The 23,120-nt window shown below is 44.4% G+C and overlaps 1 protein-coding gene across 16 annotated transcripts in view; it reads left to right on the forward strand.

Annotated features, from left to right (window-relative positions):
* PKIG (cAMP-dependent protein kinase inhibitor gamma) overlaps window positions 1-23,120 on the forward strand; it is a 91,658-nt gene that overhangs the window by 46,399 nt on the left and 22,139 nt on the right. For 5 of the 16 annotated variants that reach the window (XM_074005400.1, XM_015429864.4, XM_015429866.4 and 2 more), the window contains exons 2-3: window positions 8,191-8,338; window positions 15,194-15,263. The exons of 1 other annotated variant lie outside the window; for it this stretch is intronic. The gene's annotated coding sequence lies outside the window, so the exon portion shown is untranslated. Of the gene's footprint in view, window positions 1-8,188; window positions 8,339-15,193; window positions 15,264-17,322; window positions 17,376-23,120 lie in introns of those variants that run through there. 10 more of the 16 variants (XM_015429867.4, XM_045363011.3, XM_005569087.5 and 7 more) reach the window with 4 other exon arrangements.

A 23,120-nucleotide genomic window follows, 5' to 3' on the forward strand; every position in this document is an offset into this window, starting at 1 on the left:
TCTAGCATTTATCTCTCTATATCTAAATAATATGCTTATTGAGATATCTGGGGTTTTTTTAAATTGTATTACAGAAATTTTCAAACATGTACGAAACTAGAAAGAATAGTATAATTAATCCTCATGTACTACCCATTACCCAGCTTCAAAAATCAACAACCCATGACCAGTCTTGTTTCATCTGTGCTGGTAGCCATTTTTCCCTGCCACTAGATTATTTTGGAGTAAATTCTAGACGTCATTTTATCAGTAATTACCTTAGCTTTTTTTTTTTTTTTTTTTTTTTTTTGCAACAGAGTCTCACTCTGTTGCCCAGGCTGGAGTGTAGTGGTGCAATCTCGGCTCACTGCAACCTCCACCTCCCTGGTTCAAGCAATTCTCCTGTCTCAGCCTCCCAAGTAGCTGGGACTACAGGCACACGCTACCACGCCCGGCTAATTTTTTTATTTGTAGGAGAGATGGGGTTTTACCATATTGGGCTGGTCTTGAACTCCTGACCTGAGGTGATCTACCTGCCTTGGCCTCCCAAAGTGTTGGGGTTACAGGCATGAGCTACTGTGCCCAGCCTTTTAAGGGAATAAGGATTCCTTTAAAAATATAACCACACTACTATCCCACATAAAATAATAATCTATTATTATTAGCAGTGATCTCCATGTTTTTTTAGTTCCAATCAGATCCAAACAAGGACCTCACATTACCCTACTGCTTTTTCTTGACTCATCAGTTTTTTGATTGTTTTTGAGATAGTCTCGCTCTGTTGCCCAGGCTGGAGTGCAGTGGCACCATCTCAGCTCACTGCAACCTCCGCCTCCCAAGGTTCAAGTAGTTCTCCTGCCTCAGCCTCCCAAGTACCTGGGATTACAGGCATGTGCCACCATGCCTGGCTAATTTTTGTATTTTTATTTTTGAGACGGAGTCTGGCTGTCACCCAGGCTGGAGTGCAATGGCATGGTCTCAGCTCACTGCAACCTCTGCATCCTGGGTTCAAATGATGCTCCTGCCTCTGCCCCCTGAGTAGCTGGGATTACAGGCACCTGCTACCACGCCCAGCTAATTTTTGTAATTTTAGTAGAGATGGGGTTTGCCATGTTGGCCAGGCTGGTCTTGAAACTTGAACTCCTGTCATGCAGTTGGTTTTCATCAGACATCCTGTCTTGCTTTATTTGACCACTGACAATCACTAATAAAAGACTTCTTTAAGGGGTAGGTCTCAGTTCATCTGTTTGTCCCATAGGCCTCTGTCCTGCCTGGGAAGCTGCTGGGTACTAGAAGGGTACTAAGGTACTAAGTGGAAGATCCTTTAGGGCACATGAGCAGGAGCAGCAGTTAGACTGAGGGCCCTTCACATGTTAGCATAAGGTGGCCAGTCTCTTACTAGAAGCCCTAGATCAATCCTAGGCAGTTCATTCAATTTATTTAAAGAGGCCTCCTGTCTTTGGCTATGGTTCTACAAAGCTTTTGGGCCCTCTGTGTGCTTCAGGTATGGGATAGAGGAGCTGGTGGCACAGGACCTTCAGTGGATTCCTTCATTTTTTGGACCTTCTGAATCTTCTCCACGCCTGCTGTCTTCAGGTCCAGAGCCTCCCTGGGGTCCCACACGTTTCCTTGTCTCTCATTTCCAATGGTGCTTTCTTGTCCTTGTGCTCCAGACTTTAGTTTCTGTCATCATACCTCTCTGATCTGAACTTTTTCTATCTTCTGGAAATTATTTGAAATGAAATCCCTTGCTCTCCAATGATCCTTCTTTCAGCAAGAAGGCCCAATTTGTAGTTCAGAAGACATGGTGCTTTTTACAAAAAGTATGTTATTGTTTTACCATAAACTGGACTAAGTAGAGTGTGTGTGTGTTTAGAAAATATTTATTGAGTTTCCTATTTTATGGCAGGCACTCTTCTAGGCACTTGGGATAGATGTTTTCAGTGAACCAGGGAGACATACTGTTGACCTTGTGGAGTTTACAGTCTGATGGGGAAACACATGGACCATGTACTTATAAATATGTTAAGGGTTATGAGAAGAGACATAGGGGTACGATGAGACCATTACAGCAGGGGGAGCTAACGTGGCTCAGAGAAAAGGGCGCCCTAGGGAAGTGACATTTAATCTGAAATCTGATGGCTGAGTAGGAGTTAACCAAAATAAGAGGGAAGAGCCCTTCAAATTTGTATTTCAAAGTGCAGTAGCAAGTGAGAGTCTCAGACCAATAGAGAGTAGCAAGTGAGAGTCTCAAACCTTCTCCTGTTGGAGCACCAGGCTGTACTACCTCAGGATAGTCCCTTGCCTTCTTTGGATCTGGCATTCCTCACCCCTAAAATGAGGAGACCACATGCTCCTTTCAGCTGCAAAAATCAGTGAGTCCAAGACTGTTTAAAGTTAAGGTCACTGTTGAAGTGAAGGTCCATCTATCCCAAAACAGCTGTAGTTGGAAACTTATCTCAAGCTAGTGGGAAGTGGTTTGAAAAAAGGCAGGGAGGGGACAGTGTGATATCCTGTGAACCTGTCCAGTTTCTAGCCACATAATCACTGGGGTCAGGCTTCTCTTCTCCTTCCAGCTCTTCTTCAGAGACACCAAATCAGCAGTCCAAAGGGGACCACAAAGTGGATCCTCAGGACATCGAACCCTGAAGAAAAAGCAGCCATGTGTACTCCAAAACCAAAAAAAATACGTCCAGCAGTGTCTTAGTCATCTTTTGTGGGTTTGATTCTCCGCCCCTCAAAAATGACTTAAGTTTCTGAATTCAAAACTGTGTGTGTGTGTGTGTGTGTGTGTGTGTGTGTGTGTGTGTGTTGATACAGATTATTATTCTGTCACCCAGGCTGGAATGCTGTGGCATGATCTCAGCTCACTGCAACCTCTGCCTCCCAGGTTCAAGCAATTCTCCTGCCTCAGCCTCATGAGCCTTCTGAGTAGCTGGGACTACAGGTGTGCACCACCACACCCAGCTAATTTTTTTGTGTTTTTTAGTAGAGACGGGGTTTCACCATGTTGACCAGGCTAGTCTCAAACTCCTGACCTCAAGTGACCTGCCCACCTCTACCTCCCAAAGTGCTGGGATTACAGGTGTCAGCCACCACACTTGACGAAGAACATTGTTTTAAGTGTAAGTGTGGTTCCTTCTCTGGGGCCTTACACTAGGATTGTGGTGAGATGATGTATTGTTCTCCTTCTTTTTTCCTGTTCTTCTGTATTTTCTTATCTTTTTATAATAAGCAATTATGATTATAGTTAGAACAAAATCTACTTTTATTCATAAATCTCAATCAATATGCTTCTCAATTAATTGTGTAGAGAAAACATGGACCTTCTAACTGCTTGGCATAGTGAATAAGTGAGTTGGAAATGGTATGGCAGCTGAAACCCGCCTTTGATAGGGTGATGAGCGATTGCACTGTACAGCAGCTATGTGGACTAGAAAGTGGGTAGTGGTGGCCAGCATTTCTTTATTCATATACTCCTTCAACAGATATCCGTCAGTTGCTAGCTGATGTAGTTGGAATGTTTAATGATATTGATGGATATCTGTTGGATGTCATGTTGAAATGGGAACCCCAGTGTTGGAAGTGAGGCCTGGTGGGAGGTGTGTGGGTTATGGGTACGGATCTCATGAATGGCGTGATCTCCTCCCCGTTGTAATGAGTGAGTTCTTGTTCGGTTAGTTCAAGTGAGAACTGGTTATTTTTTAATTTAAAAAAAATTTATTGGCCAGGCGTGGTGGCTCACGCCTGTAATCCCAGAACCTTGGGAGGCCAAGGCGGGCGGATCATGAGGTCAGGAGATCGAGACCATCCTGGTTAACAAAATGAAACCCCGTCTCTACTAAACATACAAAAAATTTAGCCAGGCATGGTGGTGGGCGCCTGTAGTCCCAGTTAGTCGGGAGGCTGACTCAGGAGAATGGCGTGAACCAGGGAGGCGGAGCTTGCAGTGAGCCAAGATGGCGCCACTGCACTCCAGCCTGGCAACAGAGCGAGACTCCATCTCAAAAAAAAAAAAAAAAGCATGGGACTACATGTGTGCACCACCATGCCCAGCTAAATTTTTGTATTTTTAGTAGAGATGGTGTTTCACCATGTTGGCCAGGCTGGTCTTGAACTCCTGACCTCAGGTGATCTGCCTGCCTCGGCCTCCCAAAGTGCTGGGATTACAGGTGTGAGCCACTGTGCCTGGCCCTGGTTGTTTAAAAAGAGCCTGGCACTTCTCCCTCTCACTTGCTCCCTCTCTTGCCGTGTGACATTCCGGCTCTCCTTTCCCTCTACCATGTCTAAAAGCTTCCTAAGGCCTCACCAGAAGCAGATGCCGGTGCCATGCTTGTTAAACAGTCTGTAGAACTGTGAGCCAAATAAACCTATTTTCTTCATAAATTGTTCGGCCTCAGGTATTCCTTTATAGCAATGCAAAACGGACTAACACTCTGCCCCAACAAATTAATCAATCTGTGTCTGTGATTTTCTCATGTGTCAGGCGGGGATAATAATTATACCTACCTCATAGAGCTCCTTATGGGATTAAATTAGGTAATTTATATAAAGCAGTTAGCATACAACTGGGCACACCTGTAATCACAACACTTTGGGAGGCCAACGCAGGCAGATCACTTGAGATCAGGAGTTCAAAACCAATCTGGGCATATGACGAGACCCCCGTCTCTACAACGTAAATAAAATAAACAGAATATTACCTGGTATATGGTAAATATCCAATATTAGTTTTGGGGTTTGTTTATGGATTTCCTTATTTTAATAAGTATCTCATAATATGTACAAAATGCTGGTAAATTAGACACAGATCTTTTCCTTAAGAAGTTAGGATTCTGGCAGAGAAAAAAGACCTGCCCCCAAATAAATATGTGTCAACAGAGAAAAGGGTGTGTTTCTTAAGAAACAGAGAGTACTAAGGAAATTCAGAGGAAGGAGAGACCCCTTCTAAACTGGGGGTAGAGGGTGGAATTAAACAGCCAGAGTTTCCTTCATCCTCAAAGGAGCTGATACTACTGTCTGTGAAAAATAGCCAAGTTTCCTGAAGGGAAGCCCTTTAAGAGGCGGTAGTGCAAGGGGGTTGTGGATTCAGTACTGGCCCCACACAGTCCCTAGTTAGAGCGCAGGCTGTGCCCCTTGCTTCCGTGAGCCTTTGAGCAGGTTAGTGTGCTCACCATGCATCTGTTGCTACAGCTGTAAGATGTAAATATTAATAATATCTCCTGTACCTGATTATTGTGAGGATGACATTAAGTGGTGTTTACAGAGTGCTCAGTGCACAGCGTGGCCCCTGCCCACATAAGTGTGTCCAGTATTGTCAGTTAAAGAAGAAATGAATGTGTCAGTGTTGCTTTGGTTCTGTCTTCCGGGATTCTGTCACAGACATAGAATTACTCAGTTCACAAGGGAAGTGATACAAAGTACACGTTGTTGAAGAAAATGATGTTGTTTTTATGAATGGGCTCCTTACTATTATTTTTGTTCAAGTAACAAAACATGATTCAAAGCACCCATCTCAAGAGCCCAGCCTCATTTCCTGACGCCTACTCAGGCTTCTGGAATAAAGGCTCAGCCAAACAATGGCCCCGACCTCCAGCCCCTCCAAACTGAGTGCTGCTGCTGAGAACAGGCCTGACAGCTCTGGGTGGGCTTTTGTTCGTTACTCATCCTGACGTTCTGGAGAAATACAGGACCCTCTTTATTTAAAATGACTTTATTTCATTGTCACATCACCATTAGGGCAAAGGATGATGAAACGGTCAGAATTAGACAAGAAGTATTCAAGTCTTTTTCAATGTATAGTATGTGCCAGGCACATAACCAACACAAGAACCTTGGAGAGTAAGGCTATTCTTCTTCTCATTTTACACTGCGAAACCAAGGCACAGCAAGAAGGTCTAGTGTCCAGAAGGAAGCCCAGATCTCTCTGAGCTGTGAGCGACTGCTCTCTGTGGGTTACCAGAATGGTGGTTTTTTTTGTTTTTTTTTTTGTTTGTTTGTTTTTGTTTTAAGACAGAGTCTGCACTCAGCTGGAGTGCAGTGGTGCAATCTCGGCTCACTGCAACCTCCGCCTCCCATGTTCAAGCAATTCTTCTGCCTCAGCCTCCCAAGTAGCTGGGACTACAGGCGCACACCACCACATCTGACTAATTTTTTTTGTATTTTAGTAGAAATGGGGTTTCACTGTGTTGCCCAAGCTGCTCTTAAACTCCTGAGCTCAGGCAATCCACCCGCCTGGGCCTCCCAAAGTGCTAGGATTACAGGCGTGAGCCAGCACGCCCAGCCAGGCTGGTGTGGTGTTTATTCCACAGCAGTCCTATGTCACATTGTTGAAAAGCCTTCAGATTGGCAAACTCCCTCCTCATATAGCCTGTTTTCTTGGGTGTTTTTTGATAAGCATCTATGTTTTCTGAGAACTAGTAAAAATGCTCATTAAACCATAAACTACCACAGCCTCTTCCCCACTACAGAGAGCTGCTTTCCCAGTAGAGCTCCGGTCCCACCTTCCCATCACCATCGAAGTGGCATTGAAACATATCACATCTGCTCCCTTTGAGAGAGTTAGTCGAAGCCCAGTCTTGCTAAAGGCCACATAGGATTTGGATAGCAAAGCAAGGAAAGCAGCCTCTCCGACCTCGTGGCCTGCGTGCTTCCTTTCCCAGGCTGGCTGCAGCAACCGTTTTGAGAAATGGCGTTGGCATTGTTGTGTGTGGCATGTGTGCTGACCTAGTTAGGAGTTGAGGCTTCATTTCTAATTCTGTCCCTTTCGTTTTGAGCTGTGTGACCTTGGGCATGTCACCTGACTTCTCTGTATATGTCTTCTTATCCAGGAAGGAGAGGTTGATCATGTAGCCTCATAGCACTTACCTCACTCTCCTAAGGATGCTATGAGAATCAAATGAGATTATGTACAACGAGAGCAAACATTGATTCAATACTTACTATGTACCAAATACTTTCAATTTCCTTACATGTGTTTTTTAATTCTCACAATCCTAAAACAGAGGCACGAGTATCCCACTTGACAGTGAAAAAAACTGAAGTTCAGAGAAATTAAGTCACACAGGACTCAGATCCACATCTGTGGCTCCCAAATGATGTTCCTAACCACTATGCATGTCACCTTGCTTCCCATTGTACACAAAAGTAGAGAGATGTTCTTTGTCTTTCCCATCAAGCATTCTCCAAATGCAAGAAATGATCTCTCGTAACCACTGCTGTTCCATGTTGGTCCCTAAGGACACTTACAGTCTCTTACTTGTTTGTCTTGTCTTGTAGTTTATGCTGCTGCTTTTCATGTCCCTAAGGACTTGTTCAGTGAATTCTTTTGGTTTTACTCCCAAAGAATGTGTCCATCTCCTTCATAAAGGGGGTAAAGGTGCCCAGCTGAGCCTGGCATCTTGGGTAATGGCCTCTGACTTCTCCAGGGTTCTTCCTTCCCTCAAGCATGTAGTTGGGTAGCTTGTAGTAAAATGCTCTGTAATGCATTTGTTGATAAGCTCCCCAGTCACTGATGTTTAGTCATTGAATCTCAGAAGTGGAAAGCAGCAAAGCCAGCATTTTGTTGATAGGGAAACTGAGGTCCAGAGAGGGATGTAACTTGCTTGAGGTCATTCATTCAGTTGAAAGCCTGACCAAGACCAGAACCCAGTTCCCCAGGGGACAGACCAGTGCTGTTTCCAAGCCTTCCCCGTGGGCACACATCACCTGCTCTACATGAAGGACAAACTCATGTACTGTGCCCAGCATGTACCTAGGAGACTTGGGAGAAATTAAACAACTTGGAAAATTGGACAGGAAGAAGGAGATAGGTGTGGGGTGGGGTGAAGATCTCCACCTTAACTAGTATATTATATACCAAAGAAAGGAATTAAACACATGGGAAAGCAGACAACCCACTAAGAAGCAAAGGAATTTACCCAGGAACCCTGGCTCAGTGAGTGGATAGGAAACCTTTTGTCACTAAAGCTGCAGGGTTGAAAATTGAAGGAAGGATGTTAGGCGAGCGTGGTGGCCTGGGATGCAGTTACAGCCCCCTGGCTCATTGTCCAAAGGAAATGGATCTCTCCCGTGGACAGAGAGGTGGAAACTGAGTGAGTGAGTTGTGTGGTTGACATCATCAGGCTGAGCATTGGATTACAACAAATGGGGACTTACTTGGCCCGAGACATGGGAAACACCCACTAAAACCTCAAAGTGCTTTTCATTTAGGAGACACGGGGAAGAGACAGAGAGCGGGGTAAAGTGAGAATCCTGCCTGCACCACAGGTCTGGACTGCTAACCTTGAATCCTGGTTTCGTAAATTCTGCCTCCGCTTCTGACTGAGGACCGCTGGATTTTGAGGAAACTTTTGCTCTTGTAAGTAGAACTTTACTCTCCTCCCCTGCCCACCACCCCCAGGGAGAAGCAGAGCTTGGAGGCAGAGCTCTCTGGAGAGCTTGCTTTCCAGCCTGTTGGCCACAAAATGTCTATTTTTATATAATGATATATGTGAGCTTGCTCTGAAAATTATGGCCTTGTCTGAAACTGCCTAAGGCTAGTCAGGAGCCTCAAGTCTCACAGATGGGCCCCATTCAGATGCCGTTTCATTTTTACCCAAAGAACTTTGACAGAGTATTCAGAGCTTTAAAAGCAGCTCCTTGTTCCAAATATAGGTGAAGAAATAAACCTTCCCTAAGAAATTGGTGTTTGTAAAACCCTTACTTTTTTTCTGATTACAAAGGTGGTATAATAATTTTTAAACATTCTAGAAAGAAAAGTCTCCGAAAGTGGTGAAAATTCCCCATGATCTTCCCCCTCAGGAATATGATTGTTGTGTTAAATTTCAGTTACAGATACGGTCAGACTTCATGAATTTATCACATATAAACCCAGTGCTACAGCAGCTGTGTGGAAAACTCCAAGATGGAAAGGGGTTGGGAATCTTTAACCTTGGGTTTGCGATCTTTTTATTGCTTCCTTTTAAAAATTTGCTGTTTATGCCTAGAATATAAACAGGACATGTAAGCCCTTAGGCGTTTTATTTGTTGGTATCTGTTTTCAGGGTTTGAAACTAAGCAAGCTACTCTGTAGAGAGGAAAACCCAGGTCCCTTACTTGGTGGGTCCCTGAACTGAGGGTTCCTAGGTGGCTTGAGATGGCTTGCAGTGTGTGGGAGCCCACCTCCCCCGTTAGCAGGTTAAGTATATTTGAAAAGTTACAGCTAACAGGGAAAGATTTCAGCTTAAACAAAAAGCTACCATATATTAGAAGGGTCACCCGAGGAAACTGTCACCTTGGGCAAGTGTTTCACACTCTCTAGGTCTTGTTTCTTCATTTGTACCTAATGAGGGGACAAAACTAGATGATCTCTGTATTTCCAAATTCAGTATGAAACGAACTGTCTGTATTTCTTTTCCCTTTGTGTTGGGCCCTTATGGCTTTAGGAGCAAAGTATCCTAGGTTTTTGGTTTCCCAGAAGAGCTAAAACCGGGTGCCTGGAGGACAGTTAAAAGAAGACATAAAACAGGCAACATTAAGTTACTTCTGAGTTTTTATGGGTCTTTTTCAGGTTAGGTGTTCTTGAAGAAAGACAAAGACAAAGTCTCAGTGGTGTGTGTATGTGCACACGCATACACAAGCACGTACACTTGGGGAGAGCAGAAAGAAGGAATTGACATTATTGAGTATCTCTTAAGCACTAGGCCCTATCTTATGCTCAACCCTTTACAGAGCACTAGATGGTCAGTATTATTCCCTCCCGTCACTGACTGAGGGCAACCATCTACTTATAGGCTCTCATATTATCCTGAACCCCTTCATGTTTAACTGAACTGTATTTACATAATTACTGGCGTAACTTCAGTTCCCCATGTCTCCACTAGACCATCTGCACCCTCTCTGCGTGTCTGTCTAGCCCATCACTATGCCCCATTGCCTAGTAGAAAGCCTGGCACGTAGGTACAAAGGAGACATGACGTAATTTAAATGTAAAGCCCACCATCCTAGTTCCTAGTTTGGCAAGAGAGGGAGAAGAAAGGGGAAAATCCCTCTATTTGCCCCTGTTTCATCATTTAGCATAGACCTACCCCCTCCTGCCACAAGGGAAGGATAGCCACAGCCAGAGTGCAAAAAAAAAAAAAAAAGCAAAAGACATCAGATCTTTAATTTTGAGTTTCTAAGGTGCCAGGTCTTAACTAATTAAGGGTTTTTTTTTCTTGCTTTCTTTCTCTCTCTCTTTCTTTTTTTTTCTTCTTTTTTTTTTTTTATCTTTAAGCGCATCAGAGACCCTAATCCTCAGGAAGTTGTGGTATTTAGAAACTATTTGTTTGAATTAAGGTTTTAGTTAACAGGAGGGTTGTCTGCCAGGCTGGAGTGCAATGGCACAATCTCGGCTCACTGCAACCTCCACTTCCCGTTTTTGTTCAAGTGATTCTTCTGCCTCAGCCTCTCGAGTAGCTGGGTTTACAGGCGTCTGCCACCACGTCTGGCTAATTTTTGTATTTGTAGTAGAGATGGAGTCCCTTGGCACTTCTTAAAGCTGCAGTCTTCCCCAGCATTTCATCCCATCGAAGGTGGACTGTTGCTGCCATGGACCCACTCATGGGCATGGGCAGTGGGAAGGCCAGGGCCGCCTCTGCTTCATCCCAGCCCCCCCGGGATCTTGAGATTTGGGGTAATCAAAAAAGCCACCTTTTTTCCTAAGGTAGTAGTGAGGAGGTGATGTTCCAGAAGGAAGGTACCTAGATTTTGTGGTCCCTGCCAGGAAGTGAAGAGTGGAAATATGGAATGCCTCACACTCCTCAACTAGGCCTTCATGTACCAGATGAGGGCGGCTTTCAGTTCTTGTTTTGTGTGTCAAAGCTGCTCCTGTTATCAGTGTGTGTTTCCTGATCTACCCCACCTCAGTCACTCCCGGCAGTGAGTTTAGGGCATCTTGGGAGTGGAGGTAGGTTGTGGAAAAGACGTGTCCAGAGATCCTATTTGGCTTTTGTATCTTCCTGAAATAAATGTCACACACAGGGCTGGGCATCTCGGATATGCTGACTTCTGTTAATCTTCACAGCAATGATGTGAGGCAGAGATCATCTCCATTTTACACATGAGAAAGGCACAGAGAGGTGCAGTGGATTGCCCAGAGTCTCACAGCTGGCAGGGGATAGAGCTTGAGTTCCCAATGAGAACTGGCTATCCCCGAAGCCCTTGAATATTTCACCATACTGCAGTGCCTTTTTCACATCACCTCCCTGGATTTCAGTCACTCCATCTGTTAAATGATGATGAGTGAACTTGAGTCAGAAGTCAGAGTAGTGTTTTGGTTTTAATTTGAATGCCTTTGGGCAGGTGTGTTCTCCAGTTCATTGCCATTTGTGCATTCCCCTGCCCCATCACTTGTGCCCTCTAGTCTCCTCCCTGGCCCCTGGCCCCTGGCCCCTGTGGGAATTTGCAACCCTGCGTCTGGTTGGTGTCCGCCATCTCTTTCAATTTAGACAATCTAGAGTTCGGTGAGAAATTGGAAAGGGATAGCAGGTAAGAGCTCTGCTCTCACCACCTCCTAGCCGGGAGATCCTAGACTGATCACTTCACCTTATAGAACCTACTTCTTTTTCTGGCAAGTGGGGGGTCACAGTCATACTGACCTCAAAGGGGTACCATGTGGATGAAATGAGATAGGGCTCATAAAGCACTTACTTGGTACAAAAATACATGCTTAGGATTAGCTGCTCTCAATTTCCAGAAAGAGAATGTCAGCCAGTGTACACAGGCATCTGCCCCCTCAGACATAGGATGGCATTTGCATGAGAAACTGGAAGTTATCTTTGAACTCATCATTTTGAAACCCCTGTGATGGACCCTGGAGCTGCCATATTGGCTCTTCAAACATTATTTCCTGTCACCCAGTCAAGTGGTGCTGAACCTCACATCAGCCAGCCAGTGCTGAGGCCAAAAGCAGAAGTGGGTGCTGTTCTCTTGGGACCAGAGGACCCTGGCCCAGCCACTTAAGGAAGAAGCTGGTAGCATGTGCTGGGTGTGACAGACAAGAAGCTGAACTGGCCCAGTTAACTCTGCCAAGTGCTTTCACGAGGGGCCAGAAGGAATTCCTAAGTGGAGACTGAGGTGGAAAATCTAAAGTTCTGGGAAACAGGTTATTAATCATGACCCTAGGCTGAGCTCACTACCTCCTGGAAATCCTTCAGAAATGCCTTAGGAAAACTTGGAGTACTGCTCCTTCAAAGAATGGTTTCTTTGGAAGTTGCCATCGGCACCTATGCTGACTGATTATGAATTGCAGATTAGAACACATAATGCATCCGCTCTTACTGGAGGAAGCCCCTTTTCCTAAAAAGTCTCTTTTTAATCTTTCAAGAAATTACAGGTTTTAGCTTAGCTCTTCAGAACTGAATAATGGCCCTTCATGGCACTGAAGAAAGTATTCGGTGTATTCTTACTATGTCCCAGGGACCTAGGTCAGTTTTAGTACTGTTTTAGTACTTTATCAGTGTGGCCTTTAACATTCCATAAATGTACGTTGAGAGCCTGTTAGTACTAAGCACTGGGCTAGAGGACCGGGTAAAGACACTCCCTCTGGTCTTGTGGAATTCTCTGTCCATCAAGGGAAGATAGGCAGAGGAGTGAATAATTTTAATGGCATGTGAAAAGTACTGCGAAAGAAATATGCACAAGTGCTCTAAAATGCCAGACACTGGATCAGCATCTTGTGGAGGTCCTGATCTTGCACTGGGTTGATTCCTTCTGCTCTCTCCCTACAGTTCCTGACTCTGAGAGCTTTGCCAGCATTTGCATTAGGAAGCAACTGAGAGCTGCCCCTGCTGAAGCACTCATTTCTGGCACCTTCCTATCCCCTGTGGCTTCAGAGGAAAGAACACTTCCTCACAAAATGTATGGGCCCCACCTGAGAGGGCCCTGAATCTGAAGTCCAAAGTTGTAGTAAGGAAACAGAGGGACGGGTGACTTTTGTAGTCTAAAATCGCCACTGATTTTCCATTGGTTTGTTTTTATAACATTTATTGTGGATTTTTTTTTCTGATTGCAAAATTAGAATATGTTTAAGGGAAGAAAAGCTAGATAGTACAGAAAAACACACTTAAAATAAATCATCACTCAGTGATTTCACTTCTCTGTTTTTGAATAAGGGCCTGTCTCCCAATCCCCCCACCCACACCACTGTATTTCAAGTTTAGCTCTAATTTTAATTTCTCCCTGGGCAGAGTCTCATGTTTGTTTGCATATCTCAAAGGTGCTTGTGTTCTGGGCTCCAGTCACTACTATCTGCAGTTGGTTAGAGCCTGCGGCCATCATTTATATTTTCCTGTGCATGTGCATGGATTCATCTACTGCTGAGAACCCTTTATGTGTTAGGCATCCTGCAAGGTGCTATGGGGAATGTCAGGGTAAATAAGACTTTGAGGTTGGAAAAAAAGACTCAGATAACATGAACACATTGTGAAAATGCCCCAAGATAGGGACAGAGTCCTGTAGAAAGCCTAAGAAATTGGAGGAGCAGTAGCATTTGAGCTGAGCCTTCAATAAATTTTTCACGTATTTAGCCAGTATTTTTTGAGAACCTAATACCCGCCAGGCACTGGGCAAGGTGATAGGTGGATGATATTAAATAAAACAGGCATGGCCTTTACCTGCATGAAGTTACAAGCACAACTGGTGACTTTAAGAAGTCAATAAGCAGGGGGAGTGAAAGAGGAGAGTGTGGCTGGGGTCTTCCTTGAAAAGGTGCTATTGAAACTGAGAAGAGGGCTGGGCGCGGTGCCTCATGCCTGTAATCCCAACACTTTGGGAGGTCGAGGCGGGTGGATCACCTGAGGTCAGGATTTCAAGATCAGCCTGGCCAACATGGTGAAACCCCGTCTCTACTAAAAAAATACAAAAATTAGCCGGGTGCGGTGGCACGCGCCTGTAGTCCCAGCTACTTGGGAGGCTGAGGCAGGAGAATCGCTTAAACTTGGGAGGCAGAGGTTGCAGTGAGCCAAGATCGTGCCGTTGCACTCTAGCCTGGGTGACAGAGTGAGACTCCATTTCAAAAAAAAAAACTGAGAAGAGGAGTCAGTTATACCAAGAGTAAAGGAGGGAGAGGGAGTAAAGAAGGGTGCTGGATTATTCCTTCCTTTGCTCATTATTGATTCTAAAAACCTCACTTATTTTCTGTATTCAGTTTCCTTTCTATTGGAGAGTATTCTTGGGGCCTGTGAATGGTAAACTTGCCCAGTCTTTGTTTGAAAATATCTTTTGCCCTCACACTTGATATGTTAGCTAGATATAGAATTTTTTGCATAGCATGTGTAATGAATGTGGAAGTTACACATGCCTCTTTAAAAGTTTTACGTGCCTCTTTAAAAGTTTTCAATCAAAACAGAAATAGATAATGTACAAAGTGAAAGTCTTTCATTTCTTTTCTCACAGTTTCTCAAAAGAGAAGAATTTTTTTCGAAAGAGAGAAATTTCCCAGGGAGAACCATTGGTTGCAGTTTGCCCTTTTCTATGTATACTTAAAATTGTTTAAAGTGTAAAGTATGTATACTTTTTAAAAATGTGCATGTACACAAATGCTGCACTTTTTTCTTTTTTCTAAACATAAATAATCACGTTCACATTTGAGCTGGACACAGTAGTTCACACCTGTAATCTCAGCTACTCAGGAGGCTAAGGGTGGATGATTGCTTGAGGCCAGGAGTTTGAGGCTACAGTGAGCTATGATCGCACTAGTATACTCCAGCCTGGGGACAGAGTGAGACCTTGTCTCTTAAAATTTAAAAAAAAAGTAAATATTTTTTTTAATTAAAAAATGATAATATATGCAATTTTACAATATACTTTTTAACAATCAAGCATGTACATTTTCCCATATCAGTACAATGAAATCTCCTTCATTCTTTGAAATAGCTGTATAGTTTCTCATGGTATTGATACACCATAATTTAACTGTTTTTCTATTAATAGACATTTAAGTTGTTTTCCCCCCTTGCTTTTGCTACTGTACAGTGTTTCACTGAGTATCTTTTTACTTAGGTAAATATATCTGTAGTATAAATTCCTGGACATTTCAGGAATGTGACGTGTCCAGGAATTTCACCCCAAAGGATATGTGTGCACATTTAACATGTTAATAGGTATTGTCAACTTGTCTTCCCAAAAGATTGTTTCAATTTATAATCCCAGAGTATGTATAGCTCTAATTTTTGCTTTTCTTCTGGTTCCTTAGAATTCCCATACTGATTAGTCAACAGTGGAAAATCTGAAGAGATGCAAGCAGGAAAAAGAAATTAAACCAGGTAGGTAGTGATGCTGTTCATACTCTACTGCCAGAGCAGCACACATTTTTGCCTGAATATCTTTATTTCTGGCCGAAGGAAGAAAATACATAAGTTCCAAATGAAATTAGTGGGAGATTTTGACCCTATGAAGAAAAAACAGGATGGCTCTTTTCAAAAGTTGTATACATAACATCACGCTGCAATTTCACAGTCAAGATTCCATTTTCAGGCAGTTTTTTGTAATAGCATCAGAAAGACAGTTTACCTCTGGTGGCTTAAGAGGGGATGGGTTTCCCAGCCATGTACTTCAGCAGGTGCAATCATACACAGGAGTTACTAGCAATGTTGGGCCTGGTGCCAGCTTTCTTCTCCACCAAGAGTTTTCTGTAAAGCTGTTTTCACAAAGACCGGGGCACATTATGGGAATTTTCATTTTAATGCTGTAATAGAGAAGCAAAAGCAGGCAAAACCTAACCCAAAGAAATGGGTTCGGCCCAGTAGTCTGGTGAGAGGGGATGAAGATGCGGTTCCTCCAGCTGAGAACAAATTGCCATTCACAGAGCACAAGTGGCCCGCCTGGCAGTATGGCCACCTTGGGTCAATGTCCATAGTTTATGATGTCTAAATGTTTCTGGCATAAGTTAATAATTTTAAACTCAGGGTAGCATAATAATTGACTTTTTACCTAAAGCAGCAGTATTTATCAACAAATCTGGTGAATTTCTTTGAATTGTCAAGTTGGAAGTACTGGGTCCACAGAGATCTTTTTACCCACCGGGCATCTATCGGCATCCATGGATGTAGTTGTTAAGGTATCAGAATTGAAGGCTATTCTGGATTGGCCTACACCCACCTGGACCTTCTCCATAGCTGGAATTTTCATAAGGAGGCTAAAGAGCCTGGGGATGAGCGCTTTGCTCTGAAGAGCTTGCGGAATCCACTGTGCGTCTGTCCATAAGCTAAGGATGGTGTGAGAACTGAAAGCTGCATGAGAGAGAGAAGGTCTTGTGATTTTCTCTCTCTTCAGCACTGTAGGGGCACAGTGCAGCTGTGTCTGGTGCAGCTCAGTTTATACTCCTGCCTCAGCCAGGAAAAGTTTTTTCATTTTTACATTAATTTAGCAGATATTTATGGAGCATCTTCTATAAATTGGACACCAGATAACAAAGCAGAAGTGGCACAGTCCTTGCCCTCAGGAAGCTTATGGGTATGGCTGACAATGGACTAGTAGCAGTAGTCTGTGGTAGGTCCAGAGGGCTAGTGGGCGGAGGGTGCTGAGGCTTGAAAGGTATGCAGGAGATGACTTGGAGAAGAGTGGACAGGGAGAGGCTAGGGGCTTGTGGAGAAGCACGGCGAAGGCCTGGAGGCTTGGGGGGCGCAGCACTCCATGGAAATTCCATCGGCTGAACACAGTGCAGAGGGGGTGCCCTGGCTGGAGTTGAGTCTAGAGGTGGCCATGAATGAATCAGAACTTTATCCTGATGGCTCTGAATGGAAAGTCACTGGAGGGTTTTAAGCAGGGAAGAATTGTGAGTCAGGCTTAGGAAGGAGACTGTCTAGCTCCAGTTTGGGTAAGGGACTGAGAGAGTTCCGCACTGTGCCTGGCCCACTCTCTTCTTAGCGCCTGTGCTTCTCCTTCCCTCGGACCTTCAAGAAGTCAGAGGACAGAGCCTGAAGTCTGAGATAAGATAGCCTCCTTGGGGAGAGAAGAGGAGTGGTGCTGGGTGGGTGGGAGGGGGCACCCAGTGTAAAGCAGAGTGTACAGGTGGCCTTAGACAAGTCACTTCACACCTGTGAGCTTCAGCTTCCTTATCTATTAAATGAAGATAATAAGTATTACTCTTCTTTTCTCTCATCTCATGAGATATCCTCAGGATATCTCAAAATATCATAGATATTTTACATGCCCAGCAAGGGCTTCCAGAGAAATCTCTCTGTTTTGTTTGCCATGTAAGGATTTGTTGAAATCCTCAAGCACATATTAAGTGCATCCTGTCACTGCAGCTTATCCCCTGGGATGAAAGTAGTGAAGAAGCCCTAGCCTCAGGATCAGTCTCACAGCTCTCTCTCCCTGCAGCCAAGAAGGACCAGTCTACAGAGGGGAGGGAGCAAACACAGACTGAAGGCCAGGTATGTGCTGGGCCACACCCACAGACAAAAGAGTGCTTGGGCAAGGCTGCTAAAACTATTATTTAAGCCATGTGCCAGGCGTGATAAGCACTTACATCCTTCTCAGCCTCATTTAGTTTGATCTTATGAAGTACATATATATTATCTCCATTTGATAGATGAGGAAACTGAGACTCAAAGAGGTGGAACTGTTTGCTGGTAGTGACACAATTAGGAAGAAGGAGAAGGGCCGGAGTCTTGAGTCCGTGCTCTCTGACTTCTGTGTGTAGTGCGTGCCATTCTGCGGTGCTCCTTCAGATCTTTCAGACAGTGCAGAGGATGCAGAGGAATCAAGGGACAGCTATTCTCTTACAAACCTTGAAAATCCTGTACAGAGCCCTCAGACAACCAAAACATGGTCCAGAACTGAATCCTGGGGCCAGCACATCCATTTAGCACTTTTCTCAATCAGTCCTTTTCCCCAGGTGCATTAAACAGGGCAGCTGCCTTCCCACCATTTGGGCAAACTGCTTGGCAGCTAGGAGTGTGCCTGCTCATCTCCCAGGCTACTTGGCTTTGCACCTCAGCAAGGAGGGCAGGCCATGCCCCCAGGGAAGCACATAGTTATTATTCCTTCTGCCGGAAGGACACCCCCTAATCTGGTTTGCCATGGACACTGAAGTCACTCCCTGTCTCCTGGCCATGAGGAAAACTCCTTTGAGAGGAGCCAGTGAAGCCAGTGGACAGAGTAAAAAATGAGAATCCTGCCTGGCTGAACAAGATCTCTAATGCCTAGTTCTGGAAAGAGTTGAGGCTATGTCCACACCAAGCCATTTAAAGAATCTGCCCAGTAGAATCAATATTGTCAAAACGTCCATACTACCCAAAGCGATCTACAGAATTAATTCCATTCCTATCAAAATTCCAATGGCATTGCTTACAGAAATAGAACAAATAATCCTAAAATTCCTGTGGAACCATGAAAGACCCCAAATGACTAAGGCAATCTTGAGCAAGAAGATCTAAGTTGGAGGTATCACACAACCTGATTTCAAATATTATAGACTGGACATGGTGACTCACACCTGTAATTCCAGCAGTTTGGGAGGCTGAGGCAGGAGGATTGCTTAAACTTAGGAGTTCGAGACCAACCTGGGCAACATAGTGAAACCCTGTTTCTATAAAAACAAAATCCAAAATTAGCTGGGCATGGTGGCATGCACCTGTAGTCCCAGCTACTCAGGAGGCTAAGGTGGGAGGATCACTTGAGCCCAAGCATCGCATTGAGGCTGCAGTGAGCCGTGATCATGCCACTGTACTCCAGCCTGGCTGACAGAGTGAGATCATGTCTACTCGGGAGGCTGAGGCAGGAGAATGGCGTGAACCCGGGAGGCAGAGCTTGCAGTGAGCTGAGATCCGGCCACTGCACTCCAGCCTGGGTGACAGAGCAAGACTCCGTCTCAAAAAAAAAAAAAAAAAAAAAATTATAATGCTATAGTAATCAACACACACACACACGCACGCACACACACACACACACACAGGAATATTATTTAACCTTAAACAAGAAAATCGTGACATTTGCAAAAACATGGTTGAATGTGGAGGACATTCTGCTAAGTGAAATAAGGCAGACACGGAAAGACAATACTGCAGGATCTCAGTTATATGTGGAATCTAAAAGAGTTGAACTCAGAGAGAATAGAAGGGTGCTTTCCAGAGAGAGTAGAAGGGTTGTTGGGGAAATGGGGAGATGTTGATCAAAGGGTACAAACTTGCAGTTATAAGATGAATAAATTTTGGAGACCTAATGTACAGCATGATTACAGTTAATAATACGGTATTTTATACTTGAAATTTGCTAAGAGAGTATATCTTAAGTGTTCTCACCACAAAAAGTAATTGTGTGAGGTGGTGGATATGTTAATTAGCTTGATTGTGATAATCATGTCACAGTGTGAATATGTAAAATTTTTATTTGTCACTTATACCTTAATAAAACTGAAAACAATTTAAAGAATCTGCCCAGGTCACAGGAAGCCATCAGTCATACCCTGAGCTGTTGTGTAAACTCAAAGAATATGGTTTATAGCATATGGATGAGTGCTCTTGTGCCAATGCTGGGCTAAACCTTTATATCCAGTGTCTAATTAGGTAGTTTCTGTTATTATCCATGTTTTACCAAGGAGGAAACTGAGGCCTTTGGAGATTACATCATTTAGCCTATGTACCAGAGCTGGAAAGTTGCATAACCAAGATTTCACTCGAGCTTTTTTTAGTTCCACATCTTCTATTTTTTCAGCTACACCAAAACGACTTCTTGAATTTAGCTTTGCCTTTCTGATAATAGTAACCACCACCTTTTATTGAGCATCTTGTCATGTGAGCCAGGCATTATACATCCATTATTTCCAATCCCAGTAGAACCTTATAAAGTATCATTGTCCCCGTTTCACAGTTGAAGAACCTGAGGTCCGGAGAAGTCAAGAATTTTGCCTAACAGGTTTCGTCTGAGACTAGAGTGAGCTCTCAGCTATCATCCTATACTTCCTTCATTCCTTACCTTTTCAGATTCCTAGGAGGAAAGGACTCAAAAAAATTACGCATGAATTTCCTTTAATTTCACAACAACCCTAAGGGTTGGGGGTTGATATCTCTGTTTTACAAAAGAAGAAACTGAGGCTCAGAGATGTTAAGTGATTTTCTCAGCATTATACAGCTAGCAATTGGTGGAGCCCCGATTCATACAGGCTCTGATCCATAGCTTACTTGCCTCCCCCATTCCCACCCCTCACCCCCTTTCAGCTCTGTCTCATTGCAATTGGGGCAGAGAATCCAGCCTTTATTTCTCCAGGTACTAGTAGTCCTGGGAGTCTGGGGGATTTCCAGCTCCTTTGAATTCCCTCTTTTGGCCTCTGCTCTGCCTCCAGCACCTCTCTTAAGAGTCCTTTTCACTGTTGTCATAGCAAGGGTCTCATCTGGAGGGAAGCTGCCTTGAGGTTGGAACTATTCAGCTGCTTATCAGCAAGGCTTCAGGGCCTTGCCATAGCAACCTTCCAAGCCACCCATCTTGTGACCTGTTCTGACTCAGGGCCCCTGGGAATCCCCTGGTTACAGATGTCTGCAGTGACTAGGATGCAGCAGTCGGCTCCCAGGACTGTTTTTCTGGCCAAGGCCATTTTTAGGAAGGCTTCTGTTCCAGCTGTGCTGGGAGAGTTGAGGTCCAGAGCCTCCAGACCTTAAGAATGCAGGGTTATGTGATGTCTAGAGCTGGGGTTTTTAGCTAGGGCTTATGGGTAGGCGTTAGGGCTTTAAGAGCCCCCTGTAATCACAGGTATGGTTACACACACACACGCAGAGAATATATCCTTTTCTGGGCAAAGTATCCGTAGCTTCCCTCAAACTCTCAAATGTGTCTGTGACCCTTAAAGTTTAAGAACACTGGTCTAGAGAGAATCCAAAGTGTTGTGGGCCACTGTGCTCCCTTGGCCACCAGCCTCTCGGATGCCAGCATCTTGAGAGCACACCAGGCCTCTAGTGTTTCTGCTTAGGCATGAACTGGGATACAGTATCAAATATTGCTGACGTTCACAATTATAACTGTAAATGTACAGCTGTCCTTTGGGATGCCCCAAGTACTTTTTTTTTTTTTTTTTTAAATTGAGATGGAGTTTCGCTCTGTTGCCCAGGCTGGGGTACAGTGGCGTGATCTCGGCTTACTGCAACCTCTACCTCCCGGGTTCAAGCGATTCTTCTGCCTCAGCCTCCTGAGTAACAGGGATTACAGGTGTGCACCACCACGCCCAGCTAATTTTTGTATTTTTAGTAGAGATGGGGTTTCATCATGTTGGTCAAGCTGGTCTCGAACACCTGACCTCATGATCCGCCCGCCTCAGCCTCCCAAAGTGCTGGGATTACAGGCGTGAGCCACCACATCCAGCGCCCCAAGTACTTTTTATGCTGTAAAAGTACAACCGTGCTGTGGGATGCCCCAAGTATAACCATGAAAATGCACGCTCAGCACCCCAGACATGCCAGCATGTTTGAACATAGTGTATTCACCCCATAAGTGGTAGCTATTTTTTTATTTTATTAAATTTTAAATAAATTAATTTTAAATACATTTTTGTTTTGTTTTACTCTTATCATTGTTATTATTTATTTGGTCAGGAGCCAGGACTCAGGTGGTTATTTAGTCACTGAGTGATTAAAATCTGTATGTCAGGAGCTGTGCTATATTTCGAAGACACAGTGACAAACAAGAAAGGCAGGGTACCTACCCTCTTGGAATCAGTTGGAACGGCAGATAATGAGCAAATGTATCAGCATCATGCCTGGCTCACGGGACATTTCTGTGTGTATTTGTTGAATGACTGTTGAATGAATTTCGACTGTGGTTATTATTAGGAAGAAGTCAAGGTGCTGCAGGTGGCAGACAAGGAAACTTCATCTCTTCTGGTGGGTCAGGGAAGAGGAAGGGGGACTCAGGCTAAGGGGCCTATGCCATGGGCCACCAGGAGTTACACAGGACTGTTCACAGGGGGCTGGCAGTCCCATGAAGACTCAGTATCTGGAGGTGTGGGGTCGAGACCTGGAATACTGAACAACCAAGGGCTTAGGAACCTTGTGTAAACTATGATAATGTGGGCCAGAGGTACGGATGACATCTACAGTCTGCTCAAGTAGTGATGGTCCCTGGCTTGCAAACATGTTGCTCTTCCAGGTTCCAAGGGAGGCTGTTGTTCAACCAGTATTTACCTATGTAGCGAGTTCTGGGTTCAGAACCCTACTTCTGTCAGGAGGCAGGAAGGATGGAAGGACATCCTTCCTGCAGCCGGAGGCAGCAGGGCCCCAGCCACTGCTGGCAGTGGCCATGGACACACAGTGCAGTGTCTGAGCAGTGTGTGAAGACACTCGCTCACTGTCTGAAGGGCTTCACTCACCCTCCACTAGTGAGAAGCCTCTGAATATTGGCATGGAAGGGAAGCATTCACATATTAAGGGTAAAATCAAAGTCAGAACAAAATTCAAAGTCTGCTCTTGGCCCTCAAGACCCTGAAAGGCCCCAGTGACTGTAATTCCACTCACCTCCTCTCCCTCTCACTGCTCCCCAGCCCCACAGCCTCTACTGGTCTTTCTGGTCAGCAGGCTCCCCTTGCCTCTTGCATGCTGTGCCCTCTGCCTGGCATACTTAGATGTGTAAACAGAAGCGATTTCTAAACTCCTCTCTCTCATCATGTGTGTGGACTGTGATACCCAACCATCAGTAACAGCAGCTGATGAGGACAGTGATCATTAGCTAGAGAGCGCACCCTTGGTCCCCCCACTCGGCATTATTAGAATAATAATAATCCCCCACCAGGTCCCCCCACCTAGCATTATTAGAATAATAATAATCCCCCACCAGGACTCCCCACCTGGCTTTATTAGAATTACTATTAGAAACTGTCCTGTAGTGATTCTGGCAATTGTGATTTGTGCCCCCTTACTACCACTAGTTAAAAATTGCGGGTTTATGAACTGAGCTCCCTAGCTAGACCATGGACTTCCCTCACGTGTACAATGGTATCTTACTCTTTTTGTATCTGTGGCATCTAGTCCCAAGCCCAGTATACATTGAGGGATCAGTAAAATTTTTCTGAAGGAATGGATGAATACTATAGAGATAATCTCTTGCTTCTTTTCATTCTCCACAGTGTATTTTGGAGATGCATTTTATAGAATTCTAGAGGAACTAGATTGACACAAACTCTCTTCAACCCATGA

Source organism: Macaca fascicularis, chromosome 10 (genome assembly GCF_037993035.2).
Source record: "Macaca fascicularis isolate 582-1 chromosome 10, T2T-MFA8v1.1".
Lineage (NCBI taxonomy): Eukaryota > Metazoa > Chordata > Mammalia > Primates > Cercopithecidae > Macaca > Macaca fascicularis.